This window comes from Onychomys torridus, chromosome 7 (assembly GCF_903995425.1).
Source record: "Onychomys torridus chromosome 7, mOncTor1.1, whole genome shotgun sequence".
Lineage (NCBI taxonomy): Eukaryota > Metazoa > Chordata > Mammalia > Rodentia > Cricetidae > Onychomys > Onychomys torridus.
In genome coordinates, this window is record NC_050449.1 from 24,471,982 (window position 1) to 24,497,622 (window position 25,641).

At 44.6% G+C, this 25,641-nt stretch overlaps 1 long non-coding RNA gene across 1 annotated transcript; it reads left to right on the forward strand.

Annotated features, from left to right (window-relative positions):
- The first annotated feature begins 854 nt into the window (after positions 1-854).
- On the forward strand, positions 855-24,814 carry LOC118586780. Its single transcript, XR_004945405.1, has 3 exons — positions 855-1,082; positions 23,797-23,969; positions 24,752-24,814. It is a non-coding gene; the product is annotated as an uncharacterized LOC118586780 (long non-coding RNA).
- The last annotated feature ends 827 nt before the right edge of the window (positions 24,815-25,641 follow it).

A 25,641-nucleotide genomic window follows, 5' to 3' on the forward strand; every position in this document is an offset into this window, starting at 1 on the left:
ATCAAGGCACAAGAATTAGAAGTTCAAAGTCATTCTCAGGTACATATCAAGTTGAGCTTTACACCAGCCTGAGATATATAAAACCAGCCCCCCCCCAAAAAAAATAATGAGATATAATATTTATCCAACACTGCTTTAAGACACCCAAAGGCACGAATCCTCATTTCTGTCCATTTAGTCTCTAGTAAAGGCATCATAGGTTATTTACTGATGCTACCGAAGACAAATTATAAGAAAAATATACCTACAATGCAAGATATTTGGAACACATTGCATCTGAGATGCCCTCGAAAAAAAATTGTGGAAAAATGTTGGTCTAATTATTTATTTTGATCAGGTATCTATGGAAACAGCCATATACTTGTCCTTAAGCCAGACAAGCACTTACTCACTTAATAGCACATGATTCACATACACTGAGCATGATGATTACACATATTAGTTCCTCATATCGAATACAGGAAAGAGAGAAAGTAGAAAGGATAAGGGAAATAAACACATAGAGGAAAGAGGGCCTGCCACACAGCATGATCCCATGCCTGAAATGAGTAACAGGAAATCCAAAGCCAAAGGGAGACTTCACTCACTTGCCACTGATTCTGAATGAACCCCATGAAATGCCCCCCTTGGTGCAGCAGTGCAGGGAAGTGTCCTATTAATAGCATACCTCAGCTGCGTTAGGGGTTAAATGGGTTAACTGGGCTTTTGTTGGATGGCCTTGTAACATAGTAACCATTTATAACATAATTGCTATGGGAAACTGTGTTCTGAATTCCAACTATTCAACTTGAAAACTGACTTCTGAAACACAGCCCACATGCTCAACAGAGCACCCTGTATCCCCAGAGAAACAGCAGAGGGCTAAGAAAGAGTCCCCTGAGCCTCTGAGGGTATCAGTGCTCCTCTGGGGCACTTTCTGCATGGGTGATTAGAAACTGCAAACTTCTTTGGTCCTCGGTTAGTGGCAGTAAGTAGAGCAGACATGGCTCCTTCATCTATTTAATCTGGAATGGAAGCACCACCAGGGCAGGAACCATGCCCCCTTCATCACCTCGGATCCTCCAGCCCTCCATAAATATTTGGTGAGTAAAGGAATGGAAGAATAATTGCCTACCTCCCAGCACTGTGAGCGGAATCGAATGGGATAATGCATGTGGAAACAATTCAAGAAGCTGTAAAATAGAATACAAATGAGAGACATGATAATTATAACCTATTGTTACAGACAGAATGTCACCTTCTGTGCGTTCCATGTAAATGAGGATGTTTGTGTTAGTGTTAATTCGAATGGCTGAGCCAATATCTAGAATTCTGAGTAGTACAGATGGGCCATGCAACCTAGGATAGCAGCAGGGGATGAAGATGGGGGAGAGGGGTACTTAATGAGAAAGTAAGGAAGGAAGTCAGAAAGAGTGGGGCTGGCGGGAAAATGGGCTGGTTAGAGGGAAAGCCTGCAGGTAAAAAAAGTTCAGACCTGGGCATTGGTTAAGGATTTTCATGTGCCAGGAGGAGGGCCATTCCAGCTGAGCCAAGGCGGATCACAGAGAAGTTACACCCAAGGGTCTGGCTCTATTTTGTAGATTTACAAACAAAAATAAAACAAGAAGAAATACAAAGAGAGAGGGGGGCTGGTACTTGGGTGACTGGGTAGGGAAAACATATAAAGGGCGTTGCTAAGACACAGGATTTAGCACTGAGGCAGGATGAAGCTGAATTCAATCAGATCTTGGCCCTCACTTGTGAACTTGTATATTGTTTCATCTCCCAGAAACTCCTCTTGTGACTGAGACATCAAGGTGGACTTACTGATGATAGCCAGGTGTGCAATCAAGGATGAACTGGGAAACGTAAAGGGGGGAGCAGGTTTTGGTGTCTGGTCCACAGTACGGTGGCCATCATGTCTGTTTGGCATGTGACTCAGGTGCCAGGGGGTTGGCTTCTGTACATGTGTTCAGATCTCACCTGTGTCTTCAGAGGGTGCCACTGGAGTGTCTGTGAACTGACACTCCGTAGTGTGTACCTTGCCTGTGGCACACAAACAAGAAGTTGACTCCTGACCACACACGAAAGAGTCGAAGGTGTTGTGAAAGTGGACTGGGCATTCTCATCCGGCTGCTTTCCTGTGTTTGAGAAAAACCTGTGGCCATTCCCAACAATCTCTTCTGAGGCCAAACTATCCTGTCTTATTAAGACAGACACCTCATCTTAAGGATTTGATGTTCCTGCGCTGGCAGCCGGTCCTGCCATGCAGCCTAAACTCTTCCTGCATATGCTTCTTTGGGAATCACTTGAAAAGACTGGAAATGAGGTGGGGAAAGGTTCTTCTTTATCATTAAATGAATATGTATGAGAAAAAGGGACAGAGACAATCAGAGAAGAAATTCTTTCAGGCCGCTTCTCCTGTTCCTGAGTCCCGGGTGTCAAGTTAAATTATAATGCAGGTAATGCTAGGGTACATTTTCAGGAAGGGCGTCACCTTGCTTCGTGAACATGGGTTCAGAAAACTGAAGGTGTAGCCTTAGCAATGTCAGAACATCTCCTGAATTAATTACCTGTGCATCTGTTGTATGGAATGAAATAAGACTTGCTTTTCTGATACATAGAATCATTGTGAAAATGAAGAGAGATAATATATGTAAAAGCACTTGGAGAAATTAAAAACACACTCCCGAAATAAAACATTGATTAACAGGGACCTATTCAATCAAGGGATGCTTTCTGTCTCATATGTTTGTTTAAAAATACATAAATACACATGGTTATCAACAGGACCAGCATGTTTCATCTAGCTCTGGAAAAATAGCAGTGTGTATGGAGCAAGTTGTCTGTGTTTTCTAAGCAAAAACTCCACATAATCCATATTCAGGTTTCCTTTATGGCTTTTGCTTCACCTAGAAAGTGGGTAGAAAAAGGGTTCTTCTCTTCAGCTTTCCCACGGTAATACATATGATAATTCAAGTCAAACCTGTAAATTAGCCTGGGCATTCACAGAAAGCTTTGTGTGTATAATCTTCTCATTTCTCTGCTTAAACACCTGATACAGCCAAACTGGCCAAATGATCGGGAGGAAGTCACTGACTGCAGGGCTATAACTCTGTAAGTTCATTATGTGTGAATTATGGTTTTGAACCAGACTTGGTTTCCAAAGCAAGAATCACACATTCCTAACATAATGTCCCTGACACCAGCAGAAAATGATTTCTACACTCTCCCCTTGAACTCATGTACGACTCCTTCCTCATTTGTTACCTGTTTCCTGGATAGGTGACTCTATGTGGCCCTGTCATTTTGCCTTTAATTATCCCCAACATTTAAAGGCTCATGCTCACAACAGAGGAGGGTACAGAGTCCCAAATTGCCTGAGCAGGTGATTAAACACTCAAACGGAAGCAGGAAATGCCACCTGCCCTGGGCAGGGAGCCCTGTTCCTCATGATGTTCATGTCTGCTGATGACATCCCAGGGTCAAACATGGTAGAAGCAGAGAGAGCAAGTCTACTGTGTGCTAGAGATTCATCGTGGGGTAGGCCATTACATCTGCATTTTGAGACCATCAAATGATGACACCAAGGCTTTTTAAGGACTGCCAATATTAGGAACAACTAATATTACTGCAGATTTATTACATGCGAGGTATCTGCAGAAGCCATGCCTTAGAAAAGTCAGAGATTTGCCACAAATGATGCAGCTGGGAACTATCAGAGCAGAGACTCTTGCCCTTTTTTCCACAACCCTGAATCTGAACTCCTTATCAGCATTTTATCATATGTAGCAGAATCCTAAGCTGGAAAATTAAATCAAAGTGTTTATGTTAAGGGCAATTTTCTTGTTTTCTCTCCTGGGGCGCTAGTGGTACTGTCAGCTGACTGACCATCATTATTATGATCACCATTAACAAATTCTTCTGCTGAAGCCAGAAGCCAGGTTTGGGGAGCATAAATTCCAGAGGCAAGAGCCAGGGGAAATGCACACAGTAATCGTTCCAGTCAAGAGGATGGTGGCCTGCAGGGACGCACACATTTGCTTCTATCCCCCAGGGTAGTGACTGAGAAAAGCCACTTCATAACACATAATTAAGATAAAATTTAACCTTGGGCCCTCTACAACCTTTATAAATCTCTTTCTGAATCTCAACCTGCTAGGGACCCATGTGTAGCAACCCTTACAAATACACTCAGCTCCCAAGGACACGGTGCAGCAGCTAGAGACACCCTGCCCTGCCCTGCCCCCACACAATCAATATTATCACACTGTTAAAAGATAACCATAATACCTCAGATCCTTAAAGCTCCTTTGAGCCTAAAAAAGTTCAAAGTACTTTCCTATTGGTTCTTTCGTTCTATCTTCATAACATCTGAAGGTGGGAGAGGGCTTTGGGGGGAAGCAGCTTTCATTCCTTAATCCCGTCTCCCACATTCTTGAATTTTCTGCTCCTTTCCCTCAAGACAGAGGCTCAGGAGGAGATGGCCTTGACTTTGCTCAAAGGTCCTTTGTGGTCTTTTCTCAGTATTGCTGTTTGGGCTGGCATGGCTATCTCTGGGTTCTATGAGTTTTTCATTGTCTCCAATGGAAACACCAGAGACTAAAAGCAGGGTACACTAGTTCTCCTCTGTAGAGAAGCCATCTCCACTGTGTCTTCTTCCAGCACGTGGGGTGATGCCATGATGACCTAAGCTGATTTTTCAAAAACAAATGGGGGGCAGGTGTAAAGCCTTGACCTCACCATACATTTGAGTACACTCTCAGCAGAAAAAGGGACCCAACTTAAGGATTTAAAAGAGTATAGACTTTGATGTTCAGAGAAGGAGGAAACAGGACACCTTTCCAGAGAACACAGGAGAGTGCTATATCATGACTGAAACAGCATAGTCATCAGATAGGACAAGGAGTAGAAAGTGTAATAGAGAGCAGGCTGAGAAGACCAAGCTTAGGTGCCAGTGCTTAGATAAGCTTTGAGCAAGGTTAGAGTCTCCAGAGTACAAAGCACAGACTCAGTGATGGAGTGCTCTCTTGGGCAACAGATTAAGACAATGGAAGAACCGGGTGGTGGTGGCACACACCTTTAATCCCAGCACTCGGGAGGCAAAGGCAGGCGGATCTCTGTGACATCAAGGCCAGTCTGGGCTATAGAGTGAGCTCCAGGATAGGATCCAAAGCTACACAGAGAAACCCTGTCTCGAAAAACCAAACCAAAACATAACAAAAAGACAATGGAAGAGCCGGGCAGTAGTGGTGCATGCCTTTAATCCCAGCACTCTGGAGGCAGAGCCAGACAAATCTCTGTGAGTTCAAGGCCAGCCTGGTCTACTGAGCAAGCTCCAGGACAGGCACCAAAACTACACAGAGAAACTCTGTCTTGAAAAACAAAAACAAACAAAAAAAGACAATAGAAGAGAAAGTATTGCTGAGGGCAACCCAAAGAGACAGTGGATATTTCAATACTATTCTTACAGCTGTCCCTAGGACAAGTGTTCAAGGCTTTCCCTCTGCCCACTGTGGATCCTGGTTTGGCCACTGGATAAGGAAGAGAAGAGAGAGGAGGCAGAAGAAACTCTGGAGGCTGTGGCTCACTGAGTACACACTAGAACTGGAAGAGTGATTGAATGTTTTATACTATGATTTCCAATCTTGTCCATTGTCACAAGCATGGAAACCTAGAACCTAACCTAAGCCTGCTGCAGGAGGGAGCCAGGCACATAGCTAACTCATCTTGAGGGCAACAGAGAGAATATAAGCAAACTCTGGGAATTTCACATTAATATCCTGAGACCCAAAGTCTAGACATGTGAGATCTCCAAGGATGTGTATGGCCATAAGAGCTGGCCATTGTGTTCTCCATCCAGATGCAATGGCTATGTTGTCTCCTCCGGCTCTGTTTTAAGGAAAGCTGATGCTGAGGTTGGCTGGAGCTAGTGTAATCTAGAGAAGAGTTGGTGTAGCAGGCATGACTTACTAAGATTCTGTAGTAGGAGCTGGCAACAAAGACTCAAACAGAGGCTTTAAATATACCCAGAAAGTGAGCAAACACAAGACAAATGAACAAACACAAAACAAATTATTTTCATAATCAGTGGCAGTGCTTGTGTCAGTGTGTGCTCATGTGTGAATGAACTGGCACTCCAGCCAAACTAGAAGTTGAGTGTGATGATCCTTGAGTTGAGTGTTCTTTAGACTCCTGGTCCATGCAGCAACTCCCAGTGAGAGATTTGGTTATCAGGCCTAGGATTAGCAAGTGGGCTGGGCAATGTGGAGCTTATGATTTGAGATATTCAAGGGTGAACTGAGATACACAAATGGATAGCCATACTTCCTATTATTTTCCTTTTGGCATCAGTGGTGAACTTTCTAGACTGCAGGTGACTCTCACGTCACTATGACTGGAAGTCCTGGACGATACCAAGGTACCCTGTGCCTACAACCCCAGGTGAGGTTAGAGTCTTAGGTACTCATGATTGGACAGGTCATACTCTGATACACAGACTGGCCTTGCAAATTGCTCCTAGTTATAATGGGCATGGCAAGTGCTTTCATTGTGATGCAAGATCCCAGGGACCAAATGGAACTCAATACTGCCAATTTTTTAGAAAGTAGAGGAGGAGGTATGGGAGACAGCTGTCAGGTGCCAAAGTGTGATTGCCTAAAACAATAATTCCATCTCTCAGGCTTCCTGCAATTGGGAATGTAGAAGAATCAATCCTAAAAAGAGACTGGACTCAGTCATGCAATATGCATAACTGCATAAACCTCAGAGTTTCTGCTGTTTCATTGAGATCTGTTTTGAAGTTAAGCTCACCAGAGGCCTTGGGCTTCACACAAAGTCTGGGGGGGGATGCACAGGGCTGTATTCAGATAATCTTGAAATAGGAAGGAAATTGAAGGTGTACTGGAGCTTACTGGGTAACAGACAATTATTCATGGAACCTTGACTCACAACAGACCAGGACTGAGGGTCACTGGCAACTGGACAGACTCATCTCCCCCTGATTCAATTAGGGCGACACACTGCTGTGCTGTCTCCACTGGCTGTCATTCTGGCCTTACCTGCTGGGCTCAATGCCTGGCTCAGGCCCTCTGTGATGGCTTGGCTCCTCCTCAGCTTCTGGTCTGGGAACTTGTGTTCTCTAACCACCTGCTTCCCGGCTCTAGCACATGGTTGTGTATAGTATGTCTCTGAGGAATGTCTTCCAAAGCCCTGAAGATACTGTGCAAGATCCTGTGGCTTAAAGCTCAGAATGGCACATTTGGTACCTTATTTTCCTGGGCATCCTCTCCCTGATCCTGCAAACAGCCCCGTGGAGGTCTCAGACTCCCACCAATTCATTTTCACCATGAAGAACTGGTATACCTGGGATATTAGATGACTTCCAATACTATATTAGTATATTGGGTACAGATATAGAGGTAGGTCAGAACATGACACCTCGCTTTTGTGCCAATGGCTCCTAGCTCCTTTCAGAAAATCAGAAAACAGACTCCTGGAGAGAGTTCTCAAGGATTAGTAGACTGTAGACACTCCATCGTCACCTCTTGCACCAACCATCCCTTTAGATCAGTGGATTCCAACTGTGATACAAACTTTACTGCAAGGCCGGACATGTGGGTCAGCATGAAAGAAGGGTGCCAGTCAAGTGAATATTAGTTCCTGAAATTGCAGGGACTCTTAGAACTTTAAACAGATTACTTAAATGATTGAATTTCTTCTTGGCCATTGTATGCACACTCACACAGATATGTATAGATATTGAATTACTTAATTTTCATCATTTCATACCCCATTACCCTCTACCATTCTCCATGTCTCTCCCATTGGAACTTTCTTTCTCCCAACAAACTCCTATCCTGTTTGATGTCTTTTATTAATATCATCATCATCATCATCATCATCATCATCATTATTGTATAAGCACAAGAGGGGAATAATTACTCAGGGGGATAAGCAACATGGGAAATGTATCAATGCTTATACTGCTGAAGAAAATGACCCTCACCTCCATAGTGCCCATTTACTACTCATAATCCCCCAGTGAGGGATGCAACACATAAGTCCCTCTCCCATACACCATGAAATGGTGGTGGGCCCAATCTTGCACGCATTTCAGACAGGTAATCATAGCTACAGTGAGCTCACAAGTACAAAGGTCATGCTGTGTCCAGCAGATACTGTTTTGAAGCCCTCCTCTTCCCTAACATCTGCCTTGTACATTCTTTATGGCCTTTCTACTGCGTCATGAACCTGGGAGAAAGTAATATGCATGTCCTATTTAGGGTCAAGCATTCCTTGGTAACTTAGTCTTTATACATTGACCCAAGGACTTTTATCAAGGTCTAGGGACAACAAAAGGAGCACTGATCATCAAGTGAAAATGACAGTGACAGAGTAGGTTGTATAGATTGGAGAGAAAATGAGGCTAAAGTAACTGCAGACTTGGAAGTTAGTAAGCACTGCTGTGTTGCAAATCACTCTGAGTTGGAACTGGATTTTAGGTAGGCTCTGTCTGATTCCCAGGCTGTTCTTTGATGGCTGGGCACAGGAAGGCAATATTGGTAAATGGCTGCGTTTTACCATCCACACCCCGGGAATGACACAGGCAGGACTCTTTGCTGGGCCAAGGGCAGGTTTCACTTTGTCCTCCATTAGAAAGAAGGATAGGACAGTAAGGCACACGCACAGCAGGAAGCTGGCAAAAGCCCGGTTGCCGTGGAGACAAGAGCATGGAGCAAGTGTGTGGTTTGGGATTAGAGGTTTGGGATTAGCTGGAGGAGATTGGCAGAGGATGAGGTCCCATCCCACTGTGCAGCTGAAAGTATGCCTTGTTTCCTAGAATGGAAACATATGAAATTATTCTTGTAACTTGTGGAATATGATGCTGTGGTAACCCGCCCTGTCTGCACACGTCATCTCCTTTGGAAACCTTTGCTCTTGGTTGTATGGTTGTATTCCTGCTGTGATGTCCTATGTTATATTTGAATGTATGTCTTGCTGATTACTATCAGGCTCCATGCTACTTGAAGCAAAAGGCAGAAATGTTACCCCAGGCCAGCACCTTTCTCCATTCACAAATTTGGCTGAGTCTCTTTTTTAGCACCATTGAGCCTCTCTTTCCTTATCTCTATGGAAGGAATTAGACTGCTTCACTAGCACATAACAGGCCCTGAATTTGATCTCTGGTGCTCCTAGACAAAACAAAAGCAACAAGGGAAGCAAAACACCTGCAACCTGACCCTCCTCTCCCTAGTGTTGGGAAGAAGGACAGGACATGGTCTACAAAGAACCCAGAAATGCTGACATTGCTTAGACTTTTTCTGGTGGATCTATCCGGCCTCCCCGGGAAGTTTGTCAGTTTCCTGAAAACTAAGTCCAGATCTTCCTTTGACTTCTGGGTTCAGTTCTGTGAACATTCTTTACTTGTACATGCATATGAGAACTGTCCCTGACCACATATCTTGTATATCTTGGTAAAAAGAAAAGCATACCCGCACTAGAATGTGATGCTTTCAATGACTGTCTATTCAAGTTCTGTGCCTGGCACAGGAGGGAACCAAAGTCAGGGAAGAAAACCAGAGTATGTACAGACATTCAAGGACAGAATGAGGAGAGGCAAAATGGAGTATTTAGAGTGAGCCAAAGATGAGCCATCTGTACTATGGTCCCTGGACAACCTTCTAATCCTAAGCATGCCCTACATTAAAGTCCCCTTTACTAAAGCTTTCCTTCTGAGACAGCCTGACCTTGATGAGGAAGTGTTTCCCCTGACGTCCTCCTAGAAGATGCACATAGGCGATGGGGAATGAACAGGCTGTATTCAAAGTCACAGAATGAGTTCGGAGTGTCAATTCATCAACTTGAAAGTTATGTGTCCTGAAGCTTCCGACACTGTTTTTCATCCACCAGCTGTGATGCTCTTTCCCAGTCATCCTGCTGATCAAACTAAAGGTTGTCCATGTACAGTGCACTGACAGAAGACACCTAATTCCATGAGGAACTCAAGTTTAGGAATAGTGAATCTGAACATTAACCACCCCCCCCCCGCCAAGTCTATCATTTTAGCCGGTGATTCCATTCTGCGGTATCCATTCTTAAACCCACTATCAAGACTGTCTCTATAGCATGTATCTTCTTAGTCACCAGGAGCTGAACCCTAAGTCCTCTGGGCCCTGTTCCACTGGGTTTGGTACTAGTTTCTGGCAAATAGGTCCTTGCTCATAAGCCTCCAGAAACAAACCTCAGAATATCCAACTGCAAAGGGAAAGAGCAGAGTTTCTTACGTCCCACCATTTCATTTCCACCATACTCCACTTGGCTTCTTCTAGTCCAAGGTCCATGGACTCTCCCATGTTTCCATGGAGTAGTTTGGCTCTCAGGCAGAGTCAGTAAGTCATCCTGAGAACAAGATCCCAGCAGCCCCCTTGGTGATACACCAGTGGCCAATGCTGGAGTGAGTCTCTCCCTGTGGTCTTCTTCTCCTCCTCCTCCTCAGAATGAGTTGGCAGGATTTATAGGGCTGTCTCAGCGACACGCCATCTCAGTAACTGCAGAATGGCAGTTGTAAAAAATCCCATTTGCCAGGGTATTAGAATCCCATTAGCACTCCCAATGGAGAAATAACCCCGACCCTTCCGAAGGAATTAAAGCTATGTGGGCACCGGCATTTGGAGTGTTATAGGCCTCTCCCCAGTTTGGCGCATCACACTAGCAGACATAAAGCTGTAGGCACCAGATGTCCTTGGCCCATAAACCCCTTGAGAGAGAGGACTGGGAATGATGCATGGGAGGGTCTCTAGTGCCACAAACAGCTCTCCAGTAATCACCAGGAATCATTGATACACTTTCCTCGTTTTCCTCTCTCAAGGAATGAATCACTTTAGGAAAAATCAGGTTTCATCCCAAAGTATCTCACAACCTCTTTCCCCTCCTTCCCCTTCTCCCATTCTAACATCATTATCCAAGTTCTAACTGACATCAGACAGTAAAACCACAAACACAGCGTCCTGCGACTATCCAAACGGGATCAGCTAAGGACCAAAGGCACTCAGAATACTGCTCTGGTTGGGGTGTTTTCAACTTGACACAAACTAGGGTCACATGGGAAGAGGGAACCTCAATTTGGGGAAATGATTCCATTAGATTGGACAGTGAGCAAGTCTACAGGGATGTTTTCTTAATGACTGGTGTGGAAGAGTTCAGCCCATTATAGATGGTCCACCCCTGGGCAGGTGGTTCTGATTGTGTAAGAAAGGTAGTTGAACAAGCTGTGGAGCAAAGGCCAGTAAACAGTGTTCCTCCACAGCCCGTGCTTCAGTTTCTGCCTCTGGGTTCCTGTCTTCAGTTCCTTCCTGACCTCCCTCAGTGATGGGCTGTGATTAGGACCTGGAAGTCAGATAAGTAGTCCTAAGATCTTTATCTTAGGTGCATAAGATCACCCAGTAATTAAAATGAAATCCCCCCTTCCTTGTCTAGTGTATTTCCAACTACAGTCCTTTCTGGGGAAGGGAAAGAGTTCCAGCTTGCTTCTGACTTTCTAGACTAGGAGCATTCTGAAATCATAGGTTCTGAATTCACCCAGCAGACATTCATCTCTGCCCAGGGAGGAGAGAGAGGAAGAATTCCAAGTTTAGAGCTCAGGCATTGCCATAAAACACATGAAAATTATTTAATGGGTTTAAATACCAGTTTCTTAATCTGTAAATGAGGGTCAGCAACAGCAGTGTGTCACTTGTAGCATCTTGGGGATCTTGCTAACAACAGCTCTGCTGCCAAGGAGGTGAAAATGGAGACTGGGAGGTAGCATCTTTAACAAGCTCCATGTGGCACGGATGCTGATGTCTGGGGACCACTCTGAGCTGATCAAGGTTATTAAGTCATGTAAAACTGAAAGACAATGAAATATACATAGTTCTTAGCACGGTGAGGGCAATTACTCAATACACAGTAATGGTCAACCTCATGTGCTGAGATGGAACCTATATCCTACATCCCTAATGACCTACCCCATGCTGGGAACCAAGCCAGGTGTACAGAACTTCTTACCATCTGAACCTCAGGCCACACCTGTAGCACAGGTGAAATGATTCCTGTTTCTCATCTGTGAAAGAGAACAAGACTCAGAGAAATTAGTGACTTCCCTACAGACAAATGGGAGCCCAGGACAACGACCTCAAGAGCTGTTCCTTTCACTGCACTGAGGTTAGAGCTACACCCTGCCTCCAAGTCTTCCCACTTCACCTCCTCTCCTGAGATGATATTGCAGAGCAAGGTGGACTTAGACTGTGAAAGCTGACAGGTGATTCCCTGCTGCCAAAGGAGGAGAGAAGGGCTCATTATGCAGGAGAGGGGGTGCTAGAGGGTACATGGCAGCAGGGGCAGCTAAGAGGGTGGATGGCTGATGGATGCACAGTGACAGGAAATTTACAGATCAATAAATAGAGATCCATCGAGTTTGATGGCTGACAGACGTGTGGGGGTGTGCTGACATGCAGATGGTCAGGCCTGAGCAGCACAGGGAGGGAGAGCTGGGAAAAGCAGCAATCAGTCTGGGTCACAGCAGACAGACACAGAGACAGACAGAGAACAGCACATATGAACTGGCAACACCATTTGTGAGCGAGTGAACCCGGTGCTGCATGAAATGGGTCGTGTAGTGGCATCCAGTGGTTTTTAGTCTCTCCCAGGTTTCTACTAAGGAAAGTCATTTGGAAAAGCTATTGCTACCAACATGGAGGGGTTTAGAATGGTTAAGGGGGTGAGCCTCAGGTCCTGTGTGCTTGTGGCAGATGGAAGGCAAGCAAGAATCACCAAAATGAAGGGCATCTTGTTGGGAAAGATGGCCTCTCGGCACTTGAGTCCACAGAATCTCCATGCCAGCATCAGAAGTAGACAATGGGAGCCAGAGTAGGATAGATATCTCTCACCAGGAACAGGAAACTTTGACCCTGTTAAGGCCTGGTGTCAATTTGAAGCCCTCTGGAATCCCTGCAGTTAGCAAACATTTTGCTCAGTATCTCTACTATGCCAGGCATATATATATATATATATATATATATATATATATATATATATATATATATATGTGTGTGTGTGTGTGTGTGTGTGTGTGTGTGTGTGTGTGTGTGTAAACACACACACAAGACTTGCTCTGTGAAGCTGTGTTCTAGTGGGAAGACAGACAGCCCCACCAGAACACACTAGAAGTATAAGGGCAGGTGACAAGTGATGTGGAAGGGAACAGGGCAGGGGAGGGGGTGAAGGACAGCCAGGCCTTGGGCAGGACACTTGCAGGCGTTTGTGGTCCATCTGGCTACTGGCTTTATTGTCACTCTCTGTGTCTTGCTTTCAGGGAGCATGCTGCCCTGCATGCTCTTCCTCACCTCTATGACATTTGCTGGCTTCTACTATCCTTCCTTCCTCCTAGGAGCGTAGGGCTTCCTTCCTTCCTTCCTTCCTTCCTTCCTTCCTTCCTTCCTTCCTTCCTTCCTTCCCTCTTTCCTTCCAATTTCTCCTGTTCTCATCTCCTTGGACTGCTGGAACAAACCCTGTTGATGAACAGAGTAGTGCAAATGACATGTATTGGCTTCTTACTCTTCTGAAGGATGGAAATACGAAATCAAGTCCCAAATGTCTCTCTTCCTCCCATGCCCCAGCTCAAGAGCATCCTCCAAATGTGTGATCCACCCTTTCCTTAGCCTGGGACCTTCTTCATGTAGCTATTTATCCAAGCATCTCTTTTCCATCTGTCTAGAAGTTATTTCCCCAGAAAGGCCTTCATGGATCAGTCCACCAACATTTACCACCTCTGCCTCCAGTCACCTGAATCCACTTCCAGCATTTAGCATCTTCACAGCACTCCCTACTCCCTGTTGCGGGCCCAGAGTGAGTCGTGGTTATACCAAGCAGGCCATGAAAGTCAGACAGCTTGAATTCCATGTGGGTCTCCACAACTTATGAATTGGAGGCTCTTGGACAAGTTGTTTCTTAAGTTTCTGAGCCTCAACTACTTCATATCTAGCATGACAGTGATGATAATAATGGCAGTAGTTCCTACCTAATCGTGTTATTGTGAGACTCAAAGATGATGAAAATAAACCAGGACCAGGATACTTCACATGCAGTATTCCCTCAATAAATATTAGAACCTAATGATCCCAGGGATCCTTGGTGCCACCAAAATATCCAAGTTACGCAAAGAAAGAAGAAGTATGGAGAACTTTGAGTGGGAGCCTGGGTAGCCGAAGTTTCTGGAAGTTTGTGTTCCCTCCAAACTACACAGCAATAAGAAGGGAGCTGAGCTGCAGAGGTGAACAGAACTGTGTTAGGAATGCGGGAAACTGGCACCCATGGCCACTAATGCTGTACCATGATGAGAAAGTACACTAGGCCTGTGCCCGAGGCTCAGGATGACATCTCTGCAAAATGGGTAAGGCTGGAGTGCGGAGGAGTCACTCTAACCCTTCCAGCCTCCCCAGTGAAATCCACTGCCCTGTCACTGCCAGCCACACCCATCATTTCTGCCCCTTGACTGTGCTGGAGCACACATCAGCCAGGAGCTTCATTTGCAGTGCTGCGGCTTCTCAAAGAGACCCAATGATTCACAGAATAATAAAGGATACTGTAATGGAAATACATGCACAGTTGATAGAGTGCTAGGAGTTAGTAGACAGAGTGGGTGCAATGCAGGAAAACAGGGGGGGGAGTCTGGATTTGGGGCTCAGAGGAATTATTTAAACTTGATACAGAAAAATATAACATACTAAAATAGCTGGGAAGGCCTGTGTGGCTGATGGATTGCTAGCAATAGTGTGTGTGTGTGTGTGTGTGTGTGTGTGTGTGTGTGTGTGTGTGTGTTGTGTGATATGTGACTGGAGGGAACGTAGAAGAAAGATAGGATTTTAAAATTTCTGTCACAAAGAACAAGAAAGGCAGGCCAGTTTCAAGTCTAAAGCAGAAAATAATATGCTCAGTTTGGGGCTGAAAAGAGGACATTACTATGTAGCGGGTCATGGACAACGGTTTCAAAAGAAGCAGAAATGATGGATGGAAGTTGCTCGGGAGAAAGCAGCCGCAGTGACTGAGTTAGGGTGGCTTGGAGATGACTGGAGTGGGAGAGCAGGTGCCTGTGTGAGCAAACCCTCCCTGTTCCAAGACCTCCTTAACCCCTTGACTGTGTGAAATGATTGTTCCTAAATCCATGATGAAGATGAGGACATTGATCCTCTGGGTAGATGAGTGCCCAGCTACCTGGATGTTATGTGGCCAAGAGTGCCCGGGTCCATATCCCTGGACATCAAGAACATTTATCTCCAACATGACTCCCTCCAGGAATAATGTGTTGACTCACCAAGTCTATGTCCCCTATTGTTCTCGGGCACCCTGGACACCTGCTTACTGTCACAGTGTTCCACCCCACATGAACTGAAAGAAACATTGTGTCGCCGGGCAGTGGTGGCACACGCCTTTAATCCCAGCACTCAGGAGACAGAGCCAGGCTGATCTCTGTGAGTTGGAGGTCTACAGAGCGAGATCCAGGACAGGCGCAAAGCTACACAGTGAAACCCTGTCTCAAAAAAACAAAACAAAAACAAAAACAAAACAAAAACAAAACAAACAAAACACAAAAAACAAAAGAAAAAAAGAAACATTGTGTCTCATTGTAGAGCACACCTGGACTAAACAATATGCCTCCAAGTGCAAATTGAGTGGACTGTTCAGGGGATTCTTGAGCAAATGATGCTGGCTCCCCTAATATTAGTAGTAATGTGAGCCTCCTGCCACCTTTCCTGTGCCCAGGTCACATCTCCTGCCTGGAGCTGACAATGGCAAGGAGAAGCAGAAGTCTCAGTATCATGAGCTTGAATCCTCCAACTAAGCAGCAGGTGCTTCCACCAGGGCGAGAGAGTACCAAGGAGATGAAGTGAGAGGCTGGTGGCCAGCCCCCACCTTGTACCCCAGGCCTTGGTCCTCCCCCAACCCCCAGGCCTTTCCAACAGAGTTTCCTTTCAGGCTCGGCTCAGCTGAGAGGCCACAACTCCAGAATAGGAATGAGTGCTCATGTATATTCAAATGCTAGGATGGGGAAACAGGCTGGGGGAATTAGCATTTTTAATGAAACAAGACCACAGAGAAAGAGCAGATGTAATGGGCAATAATTTGCTTTGGAGTTTTTGTAGAAAAAGGAGGGAAAGGTCATGGGCCTGGGTGGAGGTCAGAGGCATCTGCAGGACCGAGAAGAAACTTACAACCATCTTAATAAAATCAAGAACAACAGAATTATTAAAGTCATGATACAAACTATTATTTCAGAAACCCTAACCATTCCTCAAGAGGCTAGGTATCATTAACTCCATTTCACGGAGGGAGGAAGCAAGCTAGAAGTCACCTCACCATGACAGAGAAGCCAGAGTTGAGAGGTGGGTCTGTCTGCCATCAGAGCCCCACATGCCTGACCTCTGCTCAGAGCTGCCTTTGTGTACAGCCACTTCTGAATACAGCCCTGTCATCCATGCAGGCACCACACAGGCTCCTAGCAAGAGCCCCGTGCCAACAGTGATCTACAGTGTTAATGCATAGGTGGGTTGGCAATGGAAGCCCTGCTTATTAGAGCATCCCTGGAGCAGAGCTTCTCTCTCCACATCTTAACAGCCTCCAAAGCACCTCCCCATCCAGTACTCTAGCCCTGCATCCCTGCTGAAGAGAACCTGGAGGCTATGAAGCCCATCCCAACCCCAAGGGAGCCAGCAGGAGGAGGTCTGATACAGCAGCAGACCTGAGCTCCCTGGAGGTATTCAGGCTGTCTGCCTGCTGGCTGAAGCCTCAGAGACCCTCCTGTGCTTATCCTCAGGTTGCCATCATTAGTCCAGTATCCAGGCTAATCATACCATTATCACCTGGTTTTCATTTGCAGCGCGGGGGTGGGGAGTTCTGTCCCATTAGATAGGACAGCCACCATGCCCGCACCTGCCCTGCAGCCACATACCCATTTGGGTTTCATGTCAGGCACTAATGGTTTTATTGAATGCATTATTGAACTGAAACAAACTAAATGCTCTCAAATAAGCTGATGAAGATGTCGGTGCCTTCCTGAAGAGGGTTTTACTCCTCTTTACATACTGGGTGGCAGGCTCGCAGGAATCCTCTCAGGAGTAAGGTGGGGGTAGACAGGGATGTGAGATGGGGATATGGTGGCCCTTTAGCCTTCTGAAGGACTCTGGCCTGACAGGGCTTTGCTCTCTTCTGTTGTCTGCTGTGAGGACTCCTGAGTACTATCATGGGGAGTCTCTTTTTTTTTTCCTGGACAAAATGGCATGAAATGCAGGAAGGCAAGGTGGAATTTGCAGAATGTAAGACATCATGGTGTCACCAGGGGTTCTCCCTTCTCAGAGTCAGGTCTGCTGCCCATAAGCACCATCTTCCAGGTAAGGGGGTCATTAATCCATTCTCAAGCAACCTTAAATCTTTGAACAGGAAAAGCCTATCAAATCCTTCCCCGCCCCAAGCCCTACTCAGCCCTGTCATAGGTGGCGGATGGGATGGACAGAGAGATGACCAAGTCACCCCTCATTCCCTTCTACCACAGTCCACTTTGTGTCCCACGAGAGCAGCCAAACCTCTCGTGTTTGCTTCTTAACTAAGATTGGAAGGAAAAGAAGATATTCTGCAATACTTTCTCAAATTCTTAGCATCTCTTCTGATGAAACACCTCTCTTGCTCTCCAGCATTTTGTTTTGCTAGAATACTGTCCTGGGAGTGAAGTCAAAGGCATCTTTGTATGCAGTCGCTAAAGCACTTTGTTGATGGGCAAGGAGCGGCTGGAAAAGACTTACGGCTCACTCTAACCTAGGGCCTTCACGAAGCCTGGAGAAGAGCCTGCTCCTGAGGCTGAAACAGCACTTCAGGGCTTGAATGGTTGCCCTGGGCTCTAGGGGGCTGGTCCCTGAGCACCCCCACCCCTTGCCAGCCTCCTTTCCATGCCAGCTTTTTCTGGCTGTGCTCCCAGGCTGCAGCGCATGATCCCAAAGCTTGAGCCAAGAAAAGGAGGAGAATGCATTCCCAAATGCACACCACTGAGGCCCAGAGGGGGCACGTGGGAGACAGTTCAAGGAAACACTATGGGAAAAGGAAGTGCCAAACCCGGAGCTCTGAATCACCTGAGCGCTAAACCCAGAGCCCTGGTGACGGCTCCCAATCAGTGTGATTGCAATCAGCTCAGAGCCTCCTGCATTCAATAGAGCAGGCAAAAACATGCAATCTGCAAAGTGCATGTCAAAATCAACAACAACAACAACAGGGGAGGGGCAGAGTGGGAACATAAGAGAAGTAACCCATGCTGCTTTCAGACAAGCGAATTGTATCTGACACCAGGCTGGCACAGGGGCTATGTGACCAAAGACCCAAGAACCCCAGGAAGTGAGGGAAGACAAGGACAGAGCCTGGGAGCCCAGCGAGGCCAACATCAGCCCTTCAATCAGTCTCTTTTAATACTAATTTCCCCTCATGTTTTTTAATTTAATTCTCAGCTTCCTTCAAATACCAGTCAATGAACCGTCCAAATTTCCTCCAAATACCCTTGAAAATGTTGAATTATGCAATTAAGGATGGTGTAATACAATAATATGAGAAGAAATGTTGTCATACATATTTTAATGAGGCACACAGGCTTGGGAAGGAGACAGGGGAGGAAGAGAGCCATTTCCAGAGCTGTCTTGACCCAGCTTCTGGTGACGGCTTCATCTTCTTCATTGTTCAGACCCTGCTGTGCACACACACCTCAAGTGAGCGTTCTCATGGACAGAGCTCTGCAGTGAGGCTGCTTGGATTCAGGGCAAGTCTGCTTTGCAAATACGTAAAAGGAGATTAGTTGGTAGGATGTCATCCTTTTCACATTTAAATGCATCATCCATCCATCCATCTACTCATTCATCAAAAAAAAAAAAAAAAAAATCCCCTCCCCAGACTCACTCCTCCAGCCTTTGAGAAAACAGTAGCGTGGTAGGTCATCCATCCACTTGACTTAATAGTATTCCATTTGTTGTTGTTGTTATTGTCTTCGTTGCTTCAGATCCAACCTATGGTCTCAACCACCCTAGGCAGGCAATATAACCCTAGCCTGGTGTCCTAGTTTTACCTCTGAAAGTCCCAATAAGTGGAAAGGTTTGGTTAGTGTACAACCAAGTCACCCTAAAAGGTTAGCTGCCTGAACCTGACAATGCAGTTCTGGGATGACAGCATACTTATTGACATCAGCTGGAACCTTGGCTGGGAAACCTATTGTATTGTAAACCAAGCAGCAACACTCTGGAACGCCTTTCTTTCCACACTTGAATGTGTCATCAATCACCTGCTCACCCTTCCCCTGCCCCTTCCCTGTGTCCTTGTGGCTCCACTCAGCAGCTTAAGGAAAATTAACTTAATGAACTTCAGGGAAAACTAATTCTCCAGCTTACATATGGCTGCTAAAGAAGCTAAACCTGAGCCATTTAGGTCATTTTTTTTTAAGCAGGGAATTTACAGAAAACAGGGCTCTCTTCCTCATGAGCCCTGGTCCATTTAAAATATTGTGATGATTACCCCATCCTTCTTACTGATTTTGTGATTCTAAAACATAGAATATTTTTTTCTTGTTTCCCTTGTGCACATTACTTCCTTCTAGACCAAATGCCAAACATCTGTGTCTAAAGATTACACCTTTATTTTTTTCAGCCAGTATCCAGGCAAAGTTGTGGATGAATATGATTAAGATACACTATATACATGTAAGAAGTTGTCAAAGAATAAATATTAGATATTCTAAAGTTGTAAGAAAGAAAATATTTATTGGATGCTAGCTCCTTCCAAAATAAGATTTACACTGTGGTCTTTGGAACCCCACCATCTGGCCCCTTTATTCTTTAGTTTGATGTTCAGCCATTGCAGGCTTTAGCCGTATGGATATGTTGAATGTTCCGTGAGCAGCTCACCACCATGCACTTTCAAGTGCTAAGATGTTGGCCCAGCTTCTATCTCTCTTGCCTCTCAAGGGGCATGTTCTGTTCAGGACTGGACAAGTAGGCTGAGGATATATTAGCTTGTGTGAAGATTAATGTTATTTGAGAATCTAGAGTTAGGAACTCCAGAGCTCAAGTACATCCTGCACACTTGTCTCCAAGAGCCACATATTTCCCTGTGGTCACATTGGGATAATAATAACTACTGTTTAGAAAGCTGTAGAAAGAACAGTGTTAATATTATATATAAACACATTTTAGAAACCCCCAGACTTGAAATTTGTTAATCCACAGTGTGGTGTAATGAAAAGCATACAGAAGTTGGCTTTTGATTCTTATACTGCCACTTACTAGCTGGGTGATCATGAACAAGTCACTTTGCAATTTTAGATTTTAATTAATCACGCATCATATGAGAGGCACAGCAGCTGTCCTGCCAATTTCTCAGGGCTATAAGGATGGGCAATGAGATGATGCTGTATGTAAAACTGCTTGACAAACTGTGCAGCAGTAAAGGAATACAAAGGTATCTTGAGTGAAGTGCACAGCTTTAGGATTGCAGATGAGCTAATAGCAGGCTGAGTGACCTAGGACAATTTCCTGCACCTTTTGGTACCTATTTCCTCTGTTTACTAAGTAGATATGACCAGGGAAACAGTACCATGGGGTTGTTAGACCAGCCAGATAAACCAAGGCAGATAAAATGTTCAAAATAGTATCTGCCATGAAAATTGAGCAAGTGCGTTAGGCTATTGGTGTTGGAGTTAGGCTAAGCAGTATAGATATCCCCTTTCTTCCCAGAGCTGGACCAGATTTTACTATGTTTCAATGGTTTAAAAGATACTGTCCCTATCACTGCCTTTATAACACTGGATAGGCTAGCAATTTATTATTATTATTATTATTATTATTATTATTATTATTATTATTATTATTACTTTCCTTATCCTTCATCTTATCTCATCCCAGCATCCTCTGGTTCTTTTTTTTCTCTAGAAATACAACTAAAACAGGTCATTTTATAATGAGCATGATTCCTTCATGCTAGAGATAGCACCAACTCCAAGACTCTATTAGTAAGATTTTCACATTGCCTTTGGGAGTAAAGTTTCTTATGTGGGGAAAAAAACCCAACACATTTGAGATACATTAGGGCTTGATTCTTCAGCAGTTTCAGGGTTATCTTTAAGAATGTCCAGGAGCTACAAAGATGACTGTCAGTAAAGTGAATACCACAGAGCATGAGGATCTGGGTTCAGATCCCATCACCTACAGAGAAGCCGGGTACACCAGCAAGCTTCTGTGACACCAGCACTGGGTTGGGTGGGCCAGGAGGGTTAGGGAGGGGGGACTCACTGGCTAGCTAGCATAGACAAATCCATGAGTTCCAGGTTTAGGGAGAGAATTAATCTGAAACATAAGGTAGAGAACTATAGAGGAAGATAGCCAATGTCAACTTCTAGCCTTCCTATGTGCACACACACACACACACACACACACACACACACACACGCATGCACACACACACACACACACACACACACATACACACACACACAAGTATCCACATGTACTCGTTTATATCCACATGAGTACATGCCATATGCATGCAGCATACACATACCACACGCACATACGCATCACTACCACACACAGTGTGCAATCTCAAATATAAGACTAAGTATGGATGTAGATACTTACTTAAAATAGAAATCGAAGTGATACATTTTTAAAAGAAGAAGAATAGCCACAACTAACGGAAATTCCAGCATAATGGCATCTTGTTATGAATGGCTCCCCTGTGCATCTTCCTATGTTCTTAGCTATGTACATCTTATTCTTTCTTTACATGCCAACAATTTTATATTAGCATTTCCTACAGCAAGGGCAGAAAAACGATTCAGTATCTACTCTAGCACGGCTGATTGATTTTTTTAAATTGATAGCTCCAGACAGTTTCTTTCAGCTTCCCAAATCATGACTTGGTAATGTCATGGAAATTGTTAGGATTTTGTTTGGGAAAAACAGCCATTGAGACTCTTTATTTCTATGCTAGGATGTTTGGAAGAATTTTTTCTCAGACTAGCTTCTAACTCTTTATATTAAAAACCTTATCTTTCCTCCACTCTCCATAAATGCACAGTGCTGGGCCTAAGGGACATTTTCACTGTCCTGTGACTTATTGGAGACACGGGTGTCTGTATTACAGTCAACACCTTTCTAGAAGTCATCTCTACAGCAGAACACCTGGCAAAAGTTTAATGAGTATGGATGTGACATCAAGTCAAGAAGGTACATCTGGGGGCTGGAGAGAGAGCTCAGCAGTTAAGAGCTCTGGCTGCTCTTCCAGAGGTCCTGAGTTCAGCTCCCAGCAACCACATGGTGGCTCACAACCATCCATAATGAGATCTGGTGCCCTCTTCTGGCCTACAGGACATACATGCAGGACACGGTATACGTAATAATAAATAAATCTTTTTTATTTTAAAGATACATCTGAACAAAGCCAAACTCAATGAATCCCCAACTACAGTACTCTTAGTTGGGTCCCTAAAGTGTTTGTGGCCACTCAAATGTCACATGAAGTATGATAAATATTGTATCAGACTAAAAGAAAAACCTTGACTTATTTGAAACATCTTCTTTGAACACAGTCTATAAAATATGACCAGGTGACTAGTACTTAAGTGCCTCTTCCAAACTCTTGTATTTGACCACTATAAATAAGGAACATGGTTTTTGTTTGTTTGTTTGTTTGTTTGTTTTTCTGCTACTTATTACTGCTTAATAAATTGTCCCAAAATCTAATGGGTCAAGGCTTCCTCTGACACCTCAGCCTCAGAGAAGCTGAATGTACCATGGGAGGATCCTAGCCATTTTGCCTGTGGAAATGGCAAAATCCTGAGCAGGTACATGTGCTGTGCTCTCGTAAGTCTCTAAGTTTGAGGAAGGTTTCTGACCTAGCAATGGGCAGAGGCTTTTGTGTTGTAGTTTTTTTGTTTCCTTTGTCTTTCTGATTTTGTAAGGGGAGCTGCTAAGGACCCCGTGTGTGACAGGTCAGCATTATACACTGAGCCACATCCCAGCTCTTTCAAGCAATAGGTAATGAAAACAGCAACAGGCAGCTAAATTTTACCTAGAGTGTGAGACTACTGTGATAAAAAAAAAAAAAAAAATTAAGATGGGTGTGTTGGCTTTGGGATTTTGTGGAAGGCTAAGAGGTCAGAGAGGAGAGGCTAGCAGAGACTTGGAGAGTAAGTAGCTAGGGACATTATGCACTAGGTGAAGTCCACCTATAGTGTTGAAGAAGACAAGAAAAGTGGCTTTTTTTAGTTGTGCATCTTATTGTATCGCAAAGGGGGGCGGGACAAGGGAGAAATGATCATGTTCTAATAGAATTTGGAGGAGATATCGGAACCCATGAGAGCTTCGGCAAGTGACAGAAGAGTCTCAGAGTAGAAGCTGTAGAGAAAAGATCAGATCAAGGCCGTGACTGGAGGACTCCTGGTTACGGTGTCTGGAAGACTTCAGACAGTATTTCTTGGACCTCTGAACCAGGCTAAAGCACTCCTAGGAACAGCATGAACCACTGACCTACAGCAGCTTCCCACACACCATGGTTATCTGTGTTCCAGGTCCCCAGAACTTAATGGGTCCATGTTCTTAGCAAAACTGAGGCCATGATGGAGGTACCATTTGAGTCTTGAAACTCAGTACATAGGCAGCAATGCCTGCCAAAATAAGAATGAAGATCTAATCCATGGAAGTCCACAGTTCTGGGAAAGTTCCTAAATATACTAAACTTGCTTTTTGGCTTCTGCAGTTCTGCTCTGGCTAACTGAGGTGTATCAGCACAGGATGTGGTTTTCATCCTTATAACCTCACCATGGAGAGGCTTGGGGCTGCTTTCAGGTCCAGAACACCCATTGTGGTCACCTGTTGTTGGCTTGACCCTGTATCCTAGCAGTCACCTCTGGTGGATACCTCACAACAACTGTAAGTGCTCTGCTGGGCATGGGCAAGAAGTCAACTCTAGTAGGGTTGATTGATAGTGGAAATGGACGGAACTGACCAGACTCAGGCAGAAAAACATGTCACTCTAAACCTTGAGCCCTGCCCCCAAATTTCAACTGCAGAGTTTATTATTTTCTGACCCTTACATTAAAACATAAGTATCTAGAGTGGATCATATTTTAAATGAGTTTAATTTATCGATAAAAGCCTAACACTCACTCTATCACTACTATATTAAGATAGAAAACTGTAAAACAAGTTAAATAAGGCAAAGGGACCCTTTATTATTAGTGTAGGATCCAACCCCGTCTGTCAAAGATACAGAATTGTATTTTCTCATAGATTATAAGATTCCAAGAGATAATTTTATGTCATATATATTGTTAACTATGATAAAATTACTGTGTCAACTTGAAAAATTAAAGGAGAGAGAGAGAGAGAGAGAGAGAGAGAGAGAGAGAGGCAGATAGCCATAATAATTTACAGAGAATTGTTCTAATGAGAGAGTCAGCAGTTTCAATAAAGTGATGGAAAAGTTCAAGGTGACAAGTGCATGTGGGGCCCCGAGTCTCCATGTAGAAAAAGCAGGTTGAGAAATTCCTTTAGTCTCAATCACAGCCATTTTTCATGAATCTCAAGGGTGGGGAAGGGATCGGGCAATGAAGCCAGAAGGTGGAAACTGGAACCCAGAGCTCAAGATCATAGAACTGTTCACACAGGCAGAACTTAACCCTCATCAGAAAACTTCATTTACCTTCCCCCAGGAATGCTGCATTGGCAGAGGATGTTGCTGTGGATATCGCTGTGTAAATAAAGTTCTGATTGGCCAGTGGCCAGGCAGGAAGTATAGGCGGGACAAGAGAGAAGAGAATTCTGGGATGTAGAAGGCTGGAGGGAGACACCGCCTACCGCCGCCATGAAAAGCAACATGTAAAGACACTGGTAAGCCACAAGCCATGTGGCAAAGTATAGACTAACAGAAATGGGTTAATTTAAGATAGAAAAGGTAGATAACAAGCAGCCTGCCACGGCCATACAGTTTGTAAGCAATATAAGTTTTTGTATGCTTTCTGGGTTGGGTCTGAGCGACTGTGGGACTGGCGGGTAAGAGATTTGTCCTGACTGGGCCAGGCAGGAAAACTCTAGCTACAGGATGTCTTCCAGGATCTGAAGACCATTGTGAGTCAGGGGCTGTGATGTTCCTGTGCTCTCCTTTTTGAGTGAGGGTCATTCTGGGGTTGATGTTAGAACACAACTGTAAGTTGCCTGTGGAGATTTAAGTTGTATTTTCAGCTCCTGGTCCTTAATCCCAAGAGAAGTCACATCACATCCACCTTGTATTAGAAATGAGTTTGATGCAATTAATTGCAATTAAAGTTTTGAATTTATTAGGAAGAAAGCAAGTATTTTCTGCACAAGGAAGGTTAACTGCAGTATCCAAAAGTTGTATTGTGGTGGGTAAGCCAAAACAATGCCCCTAGAACACCTCCTGTGCCTACTGCTCCTTCATCAAGATGCAAATTTGCCATTGCCTCCTCTTGTACCTGGACAACCTGCCATTCTCTGTAACAAACAGAATGAGGCAGATGTCTCTTACTGACATCGATCCTATCAAGTCTGGTAGCATTTACCCTTCTGGAAAAAGACAGTCAAG